A 20,700-nucleotide genomic window follows, 5' to 3' on the forward strand; every position below is an offset into this window, starting at 1 on the left:
TATTTGTAGGAAAACAGGATTTCTGTTTAGAAGGGGGGAAAAAAAGAACCCCCAAACTTATCCAGTCTCTCTTTACGTATATTAATATAACATCAAATAAAACACACAAAACAAAAATTACGTAGCCTTGTCCGTTTTTCTTCAGGCACAGGCGTAATTTTATGGCTGGAACAGAGCTGGTATCGCTCAGCACTTCATTCAAATGCTTCGATTTATTATTTTTGAAACCGTTGCCAGTGTACAATGGGCCTAAGAGGTAGAGGAACCGAGGTAGGACGTAGAAGCCATGTTTTTATGTATTTCATGCATTATTTTTCAGTGTAGCGCCTGCATATATATATATATATATATATATATATATATATATATATATATATATATATATATATATATATATATTTTTATTTTTTTTTCGTGCTCTGCTTCTTCCAGAAAGAAGCCTGAAAATTTCACATTGACGCCTATAATCCGGAGCTATCTCCCGAAAGAGAGAGAGAGAGAGATGGAGGAAGAGAGAACGAGGGAGATAGTGAGGGATGGAGAGAGACTTGACGAGACACTCCGAGAATAGTAAATACTTGCCTTTTTCCAACCACTGCTGCACAACCAAGAAATATTCTCCACTGCACCTCTAGAAGATAAATGTGGGTGTGTATATGTGTGTGTGTGTGTGTGTGTGTGTGTGTGTGTATGTGTATATATATATATATATATATATATATATATATATATATATATATATATATATATATATGAAATGTAATGACTTACTTTACTTAATGAGCCTCTAGGCACGACTGTATTTTTTTTCTCCCCTAATAATACTAGATGCTCGTTACAATCATATAACGTGCATGACGATGATTCCGTGTTAATAGCAGTTAGTGTTAGTGCTCAATTTTAAAAACCAAGGAGTCTTGGATGCAACACGCAGCTGTGTATGTGTGAGGGGGGAGAAGAAGGAAGAAGAAAAAAACCGGTGCACTGCAAACAAGTTGTGGCGAATTGCATCATGGTACAAACATGCACCAAACCTCAAAAATTCACTCTTTTCAACCATGGCAAATTCACATGGAGCATACCTCACACTCACTCTCGCTCTCTCTCTCTCGCTGTCTCTTTCTCTCTATCATGTCAACCTCGGAGGCACTGAAGTAGATCTAGCTTTAGACCGCAAACTTTTATCTCTGCCTTATCACACCGTCCATATCACTTCTCCATTTAGAAACAAATCCACATAAAAATGAACACAGATGTTAGGACTGACATGTTGAAGTCGCTCCCCTTTAACGCAGGACCGTACATGTATAATGTACGTGTATTTCTGGTTCCCGTGTTGAATTGTATCGGTGGAGGCAGGCTTCGAGGAAGAAAAAAAAAGGAAAAAAAATCTCATTATTAGTGCCAGGAAGAAATCCTCTTTGCTCTGGGCTGCGTGTTGTGGGTGTTGGAGCAGTGGGGAGGTGGGGGTTGAATAGAGCGTAGAGCTCTGTGTGTGTGTGTGTGTGTGTGTGTGTGTGTGGAAGGAGAAGAGAATGGAAATGCAGAGAGAGGACTGCGAGAGAGATACTGGAGTCAGTCAACCTGATCGCCAACAAATTTAGTAGGAAAGAAATCGGAAGCAAAGCAACGGCCGAGCTATAACTCCACCCCGAGGATGGTAAGGATTTTGGGAATTGTTATGAATTTGCAATGAATTTGTATTTTGAGTATACACTCAACGACCACCTTAATAAGAACACCTGTACCCTTGCTTGTTCAAGCAGTTATCCAATCAGCCAATCACGTAATGGCAGCATAAAATCACGCATGTTCATAAATGTGTTTAAAAAGTAAAGTGCTGATCTAGACAGATTTTCACGCATAACACATTGCACACTCTGGACGTTTTTTTTCTCCAGAATGGTGCGGAAAACAAAAAAAAACACCCGGGACTACAGACGAAAAACACTTTGTCGGATGAGAACGAAAGATGGGTTCAAGCTGGCAGGGAGGCTGTAGCGACTCTTTACAAGCGTGGTGAGCAGAAAAGCAGGTCAGAACGCACAATACGTCGAACCTTAACGCGGTAGAGGACTCGGGAAATCGGAAAGGACAGTGGGAATGGCTTTAATTCAATGCTACACAAGAACCTACTTCCATCAACTTGACTTTTTATTCATTTTTTTTTCCATTCCTAATTTCCACTTTATGTCGGTTTGCTTGATCGCATTGCCTCCTTTCCCGGCCATGTTTGCTTCCACACTTTCACTAGCAAACAGTGGTGCCTGAGCTCCAAGGAGGCAGCGGACACGGGAAGGAAAAAAAAAAGTGACCTACGCATCCGCGTTTCTCCTCATTACCATAGGGGCATCTGTGCGTTACGACCCTTCGTTTATTTTAATCCGCTCGCTTTTCCGTTTGTGTATCAGGAGATGCCCTTTCGCTTGATTTATACCACCACTAGCCATATAGCTGGCCCACTCGCTCAGAAAGAGGGGTGATTATTTAATTAAACTGGAGCTGGGTAGGCCACTCGGGATGCTCGTGGAAGGAAAGGGGTCCGAGTTGTGTGTGTAAACCGTCGAGTTTAAACAGCTTTTTTGATTTTTTTTGTAAAAAAAAATATGCAATATACTGTAGCATGATGTGATATTAAATCGGATGTCTTTGTCTCCGGCGTCTTGGGCGTTTTGGATTTACAGCTGTGACCCCGTGATAAAAACGATGTCATTTTCCGCTTACCCTTAAAAATACAACAACCCAATAATCAGCTAATTCTGACACGGTCGTGGAAGTCAGGCCCGGATACTTGACCTTGCTAATGTAAATAAAAGAGAAACGCTTCGTATTGGTTCTTTGGGAATTGGACTACGCGGCGAGTTTGTGTGAGGGCTCGACTTGCCGCAGTCGCAGTGGCATTTCTCTTTCTCGTTCCCCTCTTCTTCTTTTTTTTTATCCTCTCCGAGGCTTTTTCGCTTTCGCACCAGCCAAGCTCGGGATGGCCATTAATCACCGGCTAAAATGATAGATGTTCCTCACGGAATGAGTAGATGCACCATGCATACAGAAATAACCTGCTGTGCTGGCTCAAGAAGCACACACAAACACTTTGTCTCTCTCTCACACACACACATGCTACACTCTCTAGCCCTTGTTCCCTTCCACACTTCTACCTCTATCATTTTCTTTCCCCCCTGTACATACTGCTCTTATATGATTACACGTTGTATACTCGTATCGATTAGTCAAAAAGCAGGTCCCCGTAACAAACTTGGGTCTCGACAATTTTACCTTCGCCGTCCCAGGAGCACCTGCAAATTAGCATAGAAAACGAGCCTCGACGTTCCAGATGGATCTCCATCTGAGTGCTGAATAATCAGATCTCTTCCAAGGTATGATTGCACCTAAACACAACACAAATAGACCTAGTTAATCATTAACGATATGCGTCATCTTTGTTTTTTTTTTAATGTTGTTTAGTTTCTTTAAAATTTATGTTGCTAATCAGACATGTGCGTATTTCAGGTGCCATGTTGTCACCATTTTCCGAATGGCAGATCTTCGGCTATGCCATACAACCTCCACAGCCACCGGTTTTTTCCCTCTGGTTCTTTTTAATTGAATGTGGTCCCAGGCACCTAGGACGGAAAAAAGACACCCTTTTTTTTCTTTTTCTAGAGCAAGCGTTGTTGCATCCAATTACAGATGGGGAGAGGAGGGGGGCTAGCTAAAGCCCAGGAAGAGTTTATGACCCTTTCCACACATCTGGGATGAAAAGCAGGCTGTTTTTTTTTTTTTTTTTTCAAGCTCGAGGAGAGGCACAGGCATGTCTGCGAGAAAAGAAGTGGAGAAAACAGCTTCTTTTTTTTTCTGAAGGCTTGCTGGGCTGTCTTGACGGCGACGAAGCAAGTTAACGACATGCAAATGAAATGCGAGCACGCCGTATCTTCACTCCACGGCCTAATGAGAAATTCCCGGATTTTTCCAGTACACAAACGGAGGAAACCCCTCCCCAACACCACCACCACCACCACCTTTAACTACAAAATGTCTGGATGTCTGTAGGTAAGAATTATCTAGGTGACACAAGCAGCAAAACAACTGATAAGGTCCCCTTTTTTCAATCTACACCAGGCACAAGAGGAAACTCAAAACATCAACCTTTTTTTTTATGGAACTATTTATGCGGAGAAATTGTCTCTAATTTCACTTTTTTTTGGTCTAGTCAAGAACATGATTTATGGGCTACAGACATTATGCAGCCTGAATGGAAATCTTGAAATATTAACCAAAACATTACTCAACATTATGAGCAGATAAATAAATCGGTGGTGTTTAAAATTGGTTCGTCCAACGCAGAACAATTCTTCGATCAGATTTTAGGTTTCTCCACAGGAAATCTGCATTAGCAGATTCCTCGTTAGCAGCGGGTTAATTAGCATAGCTAACAGGGTTTTCTAGGGGAGGGGCTCGTTAATTAGAGATTAAATGCACCTTAAGCTGGTGGCTGTCATCTGCTGGATTTATTCATTTATTAAATGTGGTACAGCTTTAATTGTTCCTGGCCTGGACAAACCTCCAGCTCCTTCACCACGGACCAAGGGGGCTGGTGTTCAGTGCGGTCAATTACGTTGACCTGCACCTCAGACATCCTACTTCTATTCAAAACTGCCACTTAACTTGGTGTGTTTGATCCGTTCGAGCTTAATCAAGTTCCAAAATATGCAACGGAGGTTGAGGAAATGTAATAAAATATATACCAAGCTGTATACCCCCCCCAACATAAACGATCTTGTCTTTTTCTCCACATTTTAAGGTGCCATTTTTGATTTGGAACCGTGCCACTGATAAAAATGTGTCTTGCCAGACCAGACCCATAAAAAGAGACATTTAAATTCTCCCGAGGTTACGTATTGGGCATAAATTAGCAACTCCAGTCCACAGTAATCAGTTCCACAGGCTCGGCTGCATTAGAAGATTCAGTGAGGTCATCGAGTGTGTAACGCGGCTGGCGAGTGCCGTGCATCTTTGCAAATGTGACCACAATGAGTCAGGGCGAAGCAGCAGCGGAGAAAACGTGGAACCGGAGTCTGGAACAAAACAAAAGGGAAGAAAATAAAGCCGTGTGATGATGATGATGATGATGGTGGTGATGATGGGGGTGGGGGTTACAAGGCTTAGAGAGAGAGAAGGAAGGGGAGAAGGAATGTATGTGTGTGTGTGTGTGTGTGTGTAAAGAGGCCAGTGTGAGATTATAAAACAAAGCCTGACCTAAACTGTAGGTTTTTCAATATTGACTGCTGGAAGTGATCAATACAATAAAATACAATGTAATATTTTAATATAAATACGAAATGGAAAACGATCATAGACCATATTCTATGTCTCTCCTCATGCCAAATCCCCATAAACTGTAATTTCTCAAAGACCTGTGGATAAATCACCTGAAGAAAGGATCAGATAGCCATTTCTACAGTTATTTTCATTCCCTTGACACCCCCCCCCCACCCCCCTACACACACACACACACACACACACTCCAGGTCCATGTTCCTAGTGACTCCAGTTGTGTTTTCCATAACTGAGTGGAACACGTGGTAATAAATACCGACCCAGTGTGTTTCTTTTCTTGAGTCTTCCTGCAGTTCTTCTTTTGTCTGAGTGATGGAGGCATATATTGTTGACAGTTGTGCCCGGGGCCAAGCCTGCAGAGCCTCTCATGTCTCTTTGCGGGGCCTCCGTGATCCCCCCCCACCCCCATTCCTTTACGCACACACACACATGCGCGCACACACACGCACACAGCATGTGTACAAACTACAGACACAGGGAGGTACAAAGGGCCAGGGCTTCATTCTTTAGTTTTTCTCTTTAGTGGAGAAGCATGGCTTCCATTATTCTCCCCCCCACCAACCAGAAAAACCTTGCATTTCTGTAAATATTTTATATATATATATATATATATATAATGTGTGTGTGTGTGTGTGTGTGTGTGTGGTTTATTTCATTCATAAATCCTGCTTTTCTACATAAACACATTTTTTTTTTCCATAGAAGAAATATCTCAAACTCTTTTGGCACTTGCATACAAAGTCACTAGTATACACACGTTTACCAGTTCATCCATTTTGCAAATCTGTGCTAGCAACGTCAGGCCTTTTTTTATTATTTATTTATTTATTTATTTTTATAAAAGTCTCCCTGTTGCTGTCAACGGCTAACCAAATCTTGCCACGGATCCATGCAAATTGTGCATCAAGGGGTGTCTCGATTTACCAAGTAAAACAGTTGTGTATTAAGAGCATGCCTTGCGTGTGTTAAGAGGCGTACTCTCAATGGAATGTGGAAGGGAAAGAAGCCATTGAGAAGAAAAGCGAGACGTCTCTGTGGAGAACAGAGAGAGAGAGAGAGAGAGAGAGAGAGAGAGAGAGAGAGAGCGTGCATAAACCAAACCGTCTGCTCTTATACGTAGATGATGTTAACTCCACTTACAAAGTGAACTGTATAAAGATGTCCAGGAATAATAAGATTTAGCCCAATTAGAAAACATGTTGTGGTGAGACAAAGAAAGAGAGAGAGAGAGACAGAAAGATAGAGAGTAAGAGAGCATGGGAAATCAAACAAATCTCATCATCTAGTCGGTGTTAATCTCAGACATAAAGTCCTGCTTGATCTGTTTTAAGATGTGCAGTCTTGCATATAGTGACAGTGCCATTAGCCTGGCGAGGAATAATGAGATTTAGCTCAATTAGAAGACATTATAAGGTGTAGCGAGAGAGACTGACAGACAGACAGAAAGCGAGAGAAAGAAACAGAAAGTGAAGGATAGCAAGTGAGTAAAAGAATAGATATGTTTTCATCCAAATGTTTTGCAAATATTAAGCAAATTTCTGGAAAGGCTGGCAAGAATCGTTGCATTTCCATGATTACTGGTTAATGGAAGCGAGCCCGACAAGATGATGTAATAAAAAGCGCAACAGCAAAACATGTGTAGTCATGGAGAAACATGGAGAATGTTCCCTCAAGCAGGCATAATATATATGTATGTATGTATGTATATGTGTATATATATATATATGTGTGTGTGTGTGTGTATATATATATATATATATATATATATATATATATATATATATATATATATATAAATATATAAATAATGCCTGCTTGAGGGAGCATTTCAGTGTTTTGTTTTGTTTTTTTACATTTTTGGTGGTTTCCTTGGTGGGGCAGGAATTCTAAACTCACATAAATCAGGTGGAGAGAAACACAAGAGGAACCTTTACACCCCTGGACCTGTCCTGATCCTTCACCTGAACACACAAGTATACCTGACGGCATCTGACAGGCACCATTTGACAAACAACAGGTTCCTTCAGGACTATGATAGGTGCATTGCTGATACCACCTACAAAGCAGGAGCTACGGTCCCCACCATTCTGTTAAATGCAGGAGCTATGCTGAGTCAAGCAAAAAAAACAAAAACCCTTGAGCTCCCTTGAGCACCCAAGAAGAAATGTCTTTACAAATTGATTTATGTATTACCAACCTCGCCAGTGGCCTCTGAACCATCCATTAAGATACCACACACTGCAGCCGCTAAGCCGACAGAACAGGAGGAGAAACCTTTCAGTGGTGGGGGGACGGCTAGGAGAAGTGGTAGAGGAAGCTTAGTTCGTCAATTCAAATCCAGATCTCTCAATCTCTGGATGACTAAAACTATAAAATTAGATCTGTTTCCAAGTGGTGCAACAGAAACCCATTCAACCTATTGTCAGGAGATCACTGGTGCCACATCCATGGCTGGGAATCCAAGACAGCAAAATTGGCCGTGCTGTCTGTGTGGGCGGGATGGCATACTCTATCCCCTGTCAATCAGAGCAACACTAACCAATCTTGGGTGTCTGTGTGGTTTACAGGGCAGTTAGCGCTGTCCTCCAAGTGTGTACAGCCACCCTGTGACATAACATGAGCAACAGTTCAAAAAGATGGAGGGAGGAAGGAGGATTAGGAAGCACTTTACCCTTTACCCTAACTGGCGGGTAGCTGATGTGGGAATTGGCAAATGACCAAATTGGAAGAAAATGGAGTAAAACAGATTAAAAAAAAAAAAAATGAGAATGGAACTGTATTCAGTGAAAAGACGTAGCCAATCTGAACTAGTTCAAGTTTCATCACACTACATCCAACAAATCAAACTAGCTTCCTGTATCAAAACACTGTCTGTGTCTCCTTCTGTTTGAGAAGCGGAGCGCATGAATACTGCGGATAAGTTCAGAACTAGTTCTGCATACAAAGAACCCTCATAATTGAGAGAGAGAGAGAGAGAGAGAGAGAGAGAGAGAAAGCACAGTCTCATGAATGCAAATTTGTAATAACTCACACTAGTGTAAAAGTTGCAGATTCGAGATTAAAATTTGAGTCATTTCAGCCTCCCATTTTTGTACACTTTTCTGGCCACAAGCTTCAGAATCTTGAGAGTTGCATTCTGATTGGTTCTCCATACTTCCATGTGCTGGTTTCCAGCGTGAAAACACTGCAGCACTGCAATAAGCTTTTCAAAGCAAGATATAATGGCTGGACTGAAAACCGTTCCCATCTTCAAAAGAATTGTGAAGTTTGAAGCACATTGTGATGATTACACATGATAATCTAGTGTGTTTGCCAACAGGCTATGGGACGAGATCTGTGGTTGGTCAGCTGTCATGTCATGTTTCTGTGAAAGTAGATGGTTCTTGGCCACATTTATTGACAGAGTTTACCATACTCTCTAGCTAAAAGTCTGGCATGTGAGATTAAAGTAAGGGTGAGTGGAGGAACTTAGCAGTCATAGCCTTTATTATGAACTTCATTTGATTAAGAGCATACTCTGCTTAATTGCCTCCTTAGTAAAGCTCTCAGTATCTAATAACTAATAAACAGAATGTCAACACTATAATACTGACTATTGAGGACAGTTAAGGAAACCACAATCTCCTTTAGCTAGAAATTTGAACAGGACGACATACATACGTGGCAACAGTAGACCCCAGAAAAAAAATAGAAATGGCTGGGTGCAAAGTGAACCCAGAAGTACCGGATGATCAAATCAAACCTTTGCCCCGTAAGCCCTACTTGCTTTGCTGGGTTCTTCTGCCAAGGCAGAGGTCTTGGGTTGGGACTCCACACTGATTCCACATATGATGCTTATTAAGGCCCAGTTGGAGCCCGTGGCTCTAAACCAAATGGTGTGGGGAATTCTGGGAACACAGGGCTGACTTAAGTGTTAATAGAGGCCGTTCCAGCACCATCAGCAGCATTCCAAAGTGGGCGTATCCATCAGAAAGTGACAGAGCTGGAGGGTTCCTTGGAGCTGGAATTATATGCTCTACCAAGACTTTTTGTAAGAAGCAGCATACTCTGGCTTCTACAACATCATTAAGAATTCTTTTGCCTTTTACTTCACTATTTCATTGCTGCCTATAGGAAGATCTTTATTTTTTTTATGTTTCTTTTGCAAAAGTGTTTCTCCTTCATGCATTTTTGAGGAGTCCTTCCTTGCTGTCTGAACCTGGACTTTTGTAGCTGTGATGTGATACAGTTCACTGTAAAGAGCTCTGAAGGAAACAAAATTGATTTGAATTGAGCTGAGCCAAATTTTGTGTCATGGTGTCATGCCTCTGAAATTTCCTTTCTGTCTGTGAGCTTGGCATATGGTTAAATTGAACAATGTCCTTTGAATATATTGTTAATATACAGATGGCTGATGTCTTAACAAGGTGTTCAGACACAACAAGCCACTGTCCTTCCAAAATGGTTGATGTTTTGATGATGGTCATGGAGAGCACTGGATTACAGATCAGTCCACAATCTTCCACATGTATTCAGCTGGGTTGAGATTTGGTAAGTGGGAAGGCTATATACAGCGTATGATTTACATAATTTTCAATCTGATCAAATAAAATTCGCTGACCCCTCATGTCCTTGCAGGTATGGGCGGAGTCATCCTACAGGAGACCACACCCATCAAGAGAGAAATGGTTCACCATAGGATAAAGGTGTTGATTTACAGTGGCACTTCCCTTTAAGAGGACAAGCGGACCCAAACCATGCCGGCCAAATACATTAACATTTAAATAAATTTCCTATTAGTGAGTTTAAGAGTTAAGGAATGAGACACTGCTTAATATTATTCGCATAGAAAAGATGTTTAATGTTGTCCGGTCCACATTTTTATTCTGTCCTAGCAAACACACCTGGGTCAGGTTATCAAGGCGTGTTAGGAGGTGGAACAGAATGAAAATGTGAACTGGTAATTTATCTGACTGCATTAGGATCCCATGTTCCATGTAAGTAAGCATACCCAGCTGAGGTAAGACATGTTATCTATCTATCTATCTATCTATCTATATATATATATATATATATATATATATAAATATATATATATATATATATATAATTACACATCTAATATATCTTAAGGCTAGGACTGTGATATATAAGACTCAGGTTTCATTAATTAAATGTAAACTTTACTGCCATTTTCTGACTTCCTGTTTTGTTTTGGGGTTTTTCAGGTATTTACAATCCACATGGCACCGCCTCTGCAATCGCTTTTGTTTAAAGTTGCTGACTTAATTTATGGAGGGTAAACAGTGACAAAGTGGAGTTCCTGCAAGGTTCAGCTGGAAGAAAACGACAGGGGATGACAGCAATCGTCTGGCCTAAATCTTCATCTAAACCGCAGTGATTGACCAGCGTCCCCATGCCAACGAGCATCGCATTATAGCTGTAATCCATTTTTGCAGATGTAGAGTGGACATCTGCAGCTGATGCACTGTGAGACAGACAGAGGTACAACGTAATGTCTAAGGATATCTGGATTTCACTGCTCACTTCACAGCGAGACTAAACAAACGTTTACTTCTGGTTTGCTTTGAAAGTGACACACAGTCTATGCTGGCATTGTTCAGTAGTTTAGGGTCGTTTGATAGTAAGTCCAATTTATCTAGACCTTAAAACCGTAGACTATGTTTGAGCTTTTGCCCACCATTCTCTCTATTATCAGGCTTCTACTTATAATAAATACTACAGGTAGCCATTAACTGGTCGTGGTCTCTGCATGGAAGGGATAGCAGTACTCCCTCTCCTGACAATCTGCATGACACTGACTAATTTTGGGCGTCTCTGAGCTCATGTATGTATGTAAATATGTGTAAGAGGGCAGATTGCACTTTCTTTCAGATGTGTGCAGTTGCTCTGTGATGTTCAAAAAGATATGGGTGCTGACTTCTTGTAGATACTGTGGAAGAACATTGGTTGCTGTGGTGTGATTGGCAAGAGATGGCTAGAGTGTGGCAAATGTCAAATGGCCAAATTAGGAGAAAATGTGGTTTAAAAAAGCAATCATGCATGCCAATTAGGGCTTATTTTCATGGCGTCATAATAGATCAAGTAATGTCATTTGCTATGTAAATGGAAGCAGAATTTTTGATCATGGGACATTCTATGGTTTAATATTCTGTCAAAGAATATATCATTCATCCAGGTTAGTTGTTTAAGCCATTACTGTCGTAACCATTTGTGATTCAGCAAAACAAAATGTCTTTTCCAAACCAAAACTTAGAAGACTGAGTGCAAAAAAACAAAAAAAAACAAACAAAAAAAAAAGCCTGCAAATTGTACTTTTCAGGTTCTAGCAGCTAGGCCAGGGGTGTGGACCCAAGGATTTGCATTTTCCCTCCTCTCACACACTGAATTAAACCCATTAAGAGCAAGAGCTGTGTCTCAAATCATATAAAACAGAACTACAAACTGAGCAATTAAAACATATATAATATTATACATTGTAGATTATAGATTCAGAGCATTAGGCAGTTTTTTTTAAAATTCTTGCTCATTATCTTATCTTGTGTTCTTAAATTGTTGGAAGAAATGAATGTTTCTTAAGTTTCTTTCTTTACTTTTGCACTTTATCTACAAACAGCTTGTAATGGAAGTCTTATTCATTCATTCATTATCAGAAAGCTCTTTATCCTGATAAGGGTATCATGATAAGGATCCAGAGCCTATCCTGGGAATGGGAATCTGGATGGGACGCCAGATCATCACACATTCGCACACTCAGGAGCAATCCACCTTGTTTTCTGGGAGAAAACCGGAGAACCCAGAGAAAAACCACATGAACAAGGGAAGGAAGAACATGTGAAATATTTGGTCAGTAACTTAAGCTAAGCATCAAACCAGGGACACTGAAGCTGTGAGGCAACAACACTACCTTCTGCTGCCCCTGGAAGTCTTATATCTCACAAAATCTTGTCCACTAATACACACCCATATCTGTACTTATATATTTAACTGCAACTATATTATCATCTGTATCACTTCCAGCTTTACAATACAGTTCCACCTTTAAATGTTTGAAGGTTGAGTTTAGTAGGTCCAATAATACTAAACTACACTAAGTAAAAAAGTGATTTGATTTGGTTGTCCAAGATGGCTGCCATAAAATACAATTGCGGCATTGAGCTATAGTACATGGTGAAGTCTTGCTCATGTTTATACTACTAAAAAACACTCTGTCCTAAACTATACTGGTAAGTTTGCATCACTTTCCTCAAAAACAGGCATGTGTATGTAAAAGATTTTAGGTGACTTTAATTTACAGTTAGCTGTGTTAGCCTTGTAGTAAATGTTGAACACCAACTACCGTATGCTGTGGCTCATTGACTACATTTGAGGTAAATTGAAAATGGTGTAAATTTGATCCCCAATACACGGTATTCTATTAACCCTATGTTTACACTAGCAAGCAACAAGTCGCTCATGTCGCATGTAGTTTGTCTCTTGAGGGCATGTAGCAACCACTACTGGTGTTGCTTGTGTTTGGTTGTGTTTGTTGTTGTTGTTGTTGTTGCTGTTCCACTGAGAAAACATAGACACCAAAATCTATAGCTTGATTAAAATACATTTGTTTAAAATGTATTTAAGTCTGATTTACATGTTACATGCTAGACTTCGTATGAGCTTCGTCGGCAGATAAGCTGTACTAGCTACACACACTCACCAGAAGCCCCAATGATCTTTCCTTCGTCCTTCCAAGCTTTATTTTTCTTTGTAATGTCTCTATACACGTTTAATGATAGGTTGACAGGTATATGACAGGATAAGATGAAACCACGGTAGTAAGTTTTTCTGAAACATTTTCCGTACATCAAAATTGAAACAAGGAATAAAGTTCTGAGCGGGGAAATCAAGAAACACGTGGCACAGGACTGGTCGCTTTTTGTTTGTTGCTTGCTAGCATCAACATAGGCTTAGTCAGCTAGCCGACGTCAACTGAATACTGTCACTGTTATTTGCGGGGGTTTTTTACCGTAATTTTTTTTTCTTAATTTCTGCTTAATTTTGTTCCCAAACCTCTCATGTACAGACCGCCACAAAAACATGTTCTATGTCTATACTAGTCCGTTATACAGACTTTTATGTGTTAGGCTATATCGTGGTATAAAATTACTTTGCGGTAAATCAAGAACATAACTCCGCAGTACCCTCACCCTCCGTGACTGGAATCCGACACTTCTGACCCAGACCTATAAGATCAAAGAGCATTGCGTCTCGCCACTTTTCTCCACAAACAGGACGTATAGGCTATTGAACACACCATGCACCGAGGCAAAGAGATGCAAAGCATCTGAGACATGAACACGCTGAGCTGAACCTTAACTGTAATATAAATAGTCCTATTCTGTGGTTAATATTTTTTTTTTTTAGTACTGTAATGACTCACACTGCAAGTCTCACAGGCGAGAAGAAACGATAATCTAGCAAATGGAAGTCAATCTGATCTGAATAATTTATGATAACTTTTTAACACAGATGAGTGACACTGTAATCTATATATACCTGACATATGACACATATGATGTGCAACCATGTATTGTTTTGGTTGTGTGTGTGTGTATATATATATATATATATATATATATATATATATATATATATATATATATATATATATATATATACACACACACACATACATGATTGTTGTAGTGTAATAAGTAACATATATAATCATAATCCTGAAACTTTGTGTGCCTGTGCTGTGCAAAAATGCTATAGTTGTTTACAAAATGCATTAAAAATCTAATTTCCTTTATGTATACACTACCTCATTAAACCCACCCTTTTATTAAAATAAAAACACGATGTATTTGTACGGCAAAAATCTTACTTATCTAATTTAAAATGTACTCATTTCTTATTCCCGCGGAGGGAGGGTGAGACGCTGACTCGAACAGCTGCTTCATGACCCAAAAAACTGTCAGTCTTTCCCTGGAATAAATTGTGGAATGTTTCATTTTTATTGCGGGGGGAATGAGAAATCGTTGTTCCGCTTGAGAAAGTGGTGCGCGCGGATTTAAGTGTAGATTTATATATAAACTACATTTCGAAAGGTATTAAACGTTAGTACGGAGTCATTCGAACGAGCATTTTGGGGTATATTAATGAACAAACACGAGCGGAGAGAAATGAACCCCCCCGCCGCGCCGAGCACGCTTTCAGGCGGACCTGTAGTAGAATCAATTCACCGAGTGGGGAGCTTGAAACCGTCCACTCGCGCTTCTGAGGTGAGTTTGGAGAGAAAGAAGTGTTGAGCACAGTTTAGATTTCGCCGTCGTGTGTCTCTCACGCTTAGTAAACTAACCGAACAGTATCACATATATTTATATATTTTAAACATTTACACGTGTATACAGATAGAAAGACGGCTCTAGGTAGATAATGAAGTTGGGTTTTTTTTCTTGTTGTTTTGGACGGAAGAAATCGCCTCAGAACTGCGCCTTCGTAACGCACGCGCGTGGTTGGCGCGAGAAATGTTCAATATATATAGATATAATTTGTATTCCCCTCTGTATGTTGTTGAACATGAGGAATTTGCTAGATTTGGGTGGGTTAGCAAAGCAAAACGAAGGCCTGGAAGTTTGTCTGGAGGAAATACGAGTAGTATGAAAACAAAAGGCAATACACAAAGCTTGACAGCTATGAACTCTGGGTAAAAAAAAAAAAGATGCAAAAATACTTTCAGCTATAGCTAAAAAGTAAAAAAACAACAAGAAAATAAAAATCAAAAATGAACTTTTTCTAAACCTATCAAAACAATTAGAGCACTCATTCATACCTTAAAGCTTAAATGAAGGTACATTTTTTATAAGTTCAACATGGGAACATTTAAGATACCTGAGAAACACACTGATATTCACGAATGTATATGAAATCTGCTTAAGCACCTGTGAAATTAAAGTGTTGTCGGCTGTCAATCATCTCTCAAGGTCATTCTGAACTGTGGAAGCAGTTAACTCATGGACAAAGGTGGTAATACAGGTTAAACAGATGTGTATGTGTGTTCTTAAGGTGTGAAGATACTTTAAGAATACATGATATGATAACGATGTCACCTAATGGTTATGTCATTAAAAAAACAACCAAAATGTGTCTGAAATGCTTAAAATAGCAAAAGCCTTCTGTGGTAACTTTGCTTTCTTTTCAATAATGAAGACTGATGTCGATTGATGCCCGTTTTTTTTTCTGATGGACATATTGAACGGGCCACCTTGGTATCAGTTTTGGGTTCTTAGTCCTCCCAGAAGTCTTCCCAAACTACCAAAGTGAAGTTGCTTAGCTCCCTCTGTGTGAAGATAATGGTATCACACACTATCTACACTTTGCGACTGAAGATTTGGAGGGGAAAGGTATGGAAAGCGCAAGGTTTACCAGGTACAATGCAAAATCAGGGTTGTTTTTTTCTTCTTTTTTTTATGTATACTACAACTCGATTTCAGATCAAGCACGATCACCGGCTTTGGCGTTATTGAGGTAAAATGAACAATATCGAATTTTCCACTCGGACAAATGATGAAATAATGTTTCTTTCCCACACAAACATAAATGCAAACACATTATGCTTGATTGCTCTCCAGAAAGCAGTTAAGGAAGTCCGACTGACAAAATATGAACACGTATTGCACACGTACAAATCCATACAGGAGATATTTTAAAGCTGTGGCAACATGAAGCCTTTAGCAATGGTGGCTTCACGAAATAAATGTTCCTGACTACAGTTTAATTCTAACCTGAATCCTGAATGTTAATTTGGTAGCACTGATGTCACTTACACCAAATATACTCTCACCCAACTCGAATCAGCCACCAGAAATGTCTTAAAGGATGTTCTTTGTTCCACAGTCAGTGGTAAATTCACCACAGAAGCTATAGATGCCAGTAAGAAGCTAATTATTTTAAATGTAAATTGGGCTTTAACATAAAAGAGACAGATGGTTGTTGACCTGCACAAGTTGGGTAATGAATATAAAGAGTTATATGGGCAGTTGAAACAACAATTAAGCCTCTTGGGGATTCATGGGGTTGTCAAGTTTTAAAACAGCAAGCTGTTTGGAAGGGTTTCATGAAAGAAGCGCTTAAAATGCAGTACCTGAACTTCACCAGGTGTCACTTGGACTACAGGTAGAAAATGCGCTAAAGTTGAAGGCCGAAATTGAACCCTGTGGCCATGTACACTATCGGCGGGTTTGATGAAAACGTTGTTTCGCAGCTACAGTAAGATTCTGAACTCCACTAAGATATTTGAGCCCAAAACTTCTGCAAGAGGGTATTTGAATTGGTGGAATCGCACGAAATTGTTTTGTACGGCCTTTTTCAGTGATGTTTGTTGGTAAATGAGACTTTTGAATCGAAGAGGGCTTTGACTGAATGTGCGATGTGATGAGGTCACATGTCCAAATCTGCAGAAAATCTTTGGTAATTTTGAAAAATTACAAGCAGTGTTTGCTTGATTTTGCATTAATTTCTGGGGTCGTAAAATCGCCAAATCCTAGAGGGACTAGCTTTCCAACAGGCATCCACCAAATTTGTGTTTTGCTGTGGCCATTGCAGTATCTGGATTTAAACATTATCTAAAAACCTGTGGTCTGAATCAAAATGTTTTGAAAAATCACTTATTGCAAAATCATCTGGAACCTTAAAATAGTACAAGGCGTCCAGTGTCTACTAAAACCTGAACTTTGATCGCTGAGTTCAAAACGACAGAATAAAGATTGGGGAAAAGGTTAACTAATAAATATACTCTCTATTCCATTCATGAACAAATACTTTGTATAATGCAGCTAGACAGTATAACTACATTAAAGCTTGATCCCATCAGTGATGTAACATCTAATAACTGCAAGCTAATTGATTTAAAACAGTGACAATACCATCTCACTATTGAAAACTAAGGAATACATGGCAGGGGAGTGCTGTTAATGGAAATTAATCAAGTGATGTGATGCAAAAACAAAAAGCTTATGTTATTGAGAAACCAGAACATGCACTGAAACTGGAGACTTCTTCCAAACAAGTTAGTGTAAAAATGAATCCACCTTTATTTATTTGCAAAATATATTCTATAATCTGAGTATTTAGAAACATTTTTTAATGCACGGATTTCTCATTGTGAACACATTAGGCAGTTATGTACTGTATGTTCAAAAAAAGTAGCTCATAACAATGTAAAACTTTGTGATCGGACACACAGGGTTATAGAACCTGTTTTACCTCTTCAACACACAAGACTGAACTCATCAGGTACTTAAGCAAGCCTTCATGACCTCAGTCCTTTGTGTTAGATCTGGGAAAACAAAAATGTGCAATTGATTAGAGTCTCCAGAACTGAGATTGAGAACTTCTGTGGTAGACAGGGCAGCATTAAGCTAATGCCTGGCCCGGGGCTGATGAATACATGAGGCCCCACATTTCTGAAATGTTTCCTCAAAGCACATGCAACAGATACACTTTTATTTTAACAAGCGTTTCATCCATAACAAGTCTATTAGATGCAAGCCTGTACATCTTGCAGTGATGTTATAGATACGTTTATTTATGCTGAACCCTGAATGTGGTACAACCAACAATCTTGAAAACTGTGTTATAACCATGTATTACATGCACTGAGATTTTCATAGCTACACTTTTAGAAAAAAAAGTTCTTTCTGAGCAGACGGCAGCGAATGTCCTGCACTCGATATAGCTCTCCAGCTCACATCACAGCTGCTGGTTAAATGAGTTGAGAGCAGGTTTGGTTGGGTCACCAACAGTGTGTAAAGCCTGACTGAGTTACACTTGCATAAGCCAATGTTACCAAAGTCTAGTTACTGATCGCTATTGTTCCCAATGACCAATCACTGATCGCTATTGTTCCAAATAACCAATTGCTGATCACCATTGTTCCCAATGACCAATGACTCATCACCATATTTACCAACAAAGAATCACTGATCACCATTTTTACCAAAAAACCAATCACTCATCACCATTTTTACCAGTGAACAATCGATGATCACAGTTTTCATCAAGGACCAATCACTGATCACCATTGTTAAACAATGACCAATCACTGGTCACCTTTTTTTTTTTGAGGCATTAGCTACTTTCCCCTGAAAAGAGGGAAGCAGAGGGAACCTGGAAAATAAAAAACCTTTTTCTAAGAAGGTAAAACATTGCTTGGCCAAGCATTTTGCATTTGCAGCTTGTGTTTGGAAAGCTTGCTGATAAACTGTAACCAATAACATGAGCTATTGCTATCTTGGTCACGGTGGAGTGTGTCATTTCCGGTATGAGACATCTAGAATGGCTCATCAGTCAATGGAGGCTGTTATTCTTCTGTTTTTTTCTCTCTCTTTTTTAACAAGGTACTTGCATGTTGTTGATGCCTTTAGGCTTGTTCCAATATTAAAATTTTTATAACATCATAATTGACGCAACTTAAATCATGGTGTAAAAAACAGCATCTGTTCTTATTCAGTAAGATTTTAATAAGCACTCATTTAAACATGAATGTTAATCCAAATGTTAATGAAAATGTTAGGATCATAGTCCTCAGTAAGTGCAGCAGTTCTTGAAACATTCATGAATGTGTTTAAGAGAATTATCGTCTCAGATCAGGACCTTGAAACATAGCTGGGATTTTTTGCCTTCAAAATGTGGCAGGGTTTATCTCAAGAGCTGACAGTGACTATTTTGAAGTAACAGTATTGTATGTTAAATGTAGAACTGAAGATCTGATTATGCTTCGATGCTCCAGAGTTTGGGGATTTGACCAGCTTTGCTTAAACTTAGACAGTACTGAGGTTGATGGAACAATACATCATGAACAGAGAAATGTAGACATGTGAGAGAAAAAGACAGATAAACAGAGAGAAAGCACCGGTGCGTCATATGTTTTGCTATGTGAGTCATCACAAAAAGCTCAACGATGAGCAGCCCCACCCTTCTCTACCAATCAGATACGTCAAGCACAAGGAGCCTTCAGGGCTTTCATGTACACAAGCCATCATTCTTGAAGTGTGTGTGTGTGTTTAAAAGAGATTTAAAAAAAAAAAAATCCCACCAAGACGAGACAATTTTGGAAGGTGTACATTGTGAAAGTCTGGTGCACTTAATGGACTGTTTGGCATACGTGCCAGCATTAAAGGTTCCATCTCCATGGCTCCTCTTGAGAAATCCTCATACTCTATAAACAGATGGGGTTTCCCTTTAATAGATGGTTCCAAGCAGAACCTCTTTTATAAATCTAAGAACTCGTAACTATACAATAACCTTAAACAGGATTTTCTTTTTTACATGACTGTAGGCATGGGACCAGGTCCGATGGAGAGAACTCATCACCTGAAACATTTAGCACTAGGTGGAAAAACAAATCACACTGTAACCTACAGTCGTTATTGCACCCTCTATAGAGATGCTGAATATCCCACAAACAGTTGCGTAATGTTTGTGAAAGGGCACCAAGCCAGAACTGCTGGAGACAGACAACTTATTGACTTGTGCCGGGTGACTAATGTCATGACGTCACGTGAGAAACTGAGCTCCAATTATTATCGAGGAAATAAGGGCATGTTGGCAAGTGTTCATGGAAACACCAAACCAGTCAAATGGTGATAAGGCGGGACTGCATGTACAGTTGTTGGAGCCCAGAAAAGATAAACATGATTTGAGTGCTCCTAAGACCTACATTATATTGTTCTTCATGGTTTAGGTCATTTTATGACTTGTGCATGGTCTCAGAACCATGTTTATCAGTTCGGAAAAGTGTTTTTCTTTTGAAAAGGAGTTCGATCTAGATAGTGAGTTGAGTATACAGGTGCATCTCAAATATCGTTTTTCTATAATTTAATTCAAAAAGTGGAACTTTCATATATTATAGATTCATTACACATAAAGTGAAATATTTCAAGCCTTTTTTGTTTTAATCTTGATGATTACGGCTTACAGCTCACAGAAATCAAAAATCCAGTATCTCAAAATATTCGAATAAAGAATTTATAATACAGAAATGTCGACCTGAGAAGAGCTCTAATCAGCTAATTAACTCAAAACACCTGCAACGGTTTCCTGAGCCTTTAAAAAGAACTGGACCGTTGCTCAGTGGTCCAAAGTCCTCTTTTCAGATGAAAGTAAATGTTGCGTTTCATTTGGAAATCAAGGTCCCAGAGTTTGGAGGAAGAGTGGAGAGGAACCGAATCCAAGTAGCTTGAAGTCCAGTGTGAAGTTTCCACAGTCAGTGATGATTTGAGGTGCCATGTCATCTGCTGGTGTTGGTCCACTGTGTTTTCTCGAGTCAAGAGTCGATGCAGCGTCTACCAGGAGATTTTAGAGCACTTCATGCTTCCATCTGCT

Source organism: Ictalurus furcatus, chromosome 7, assembly GCF_023375685.1.
Source record: "Ictalurus furcatus strain D&B chromosome 7, Billie_1.0, whole genome shotgun sequence".
NCBI lineage: Eukaryota > Metazoa > Chordata > Actinopteri > Siluriformes > Ictaluridae > Ictalurus > Ictalurus furcatus.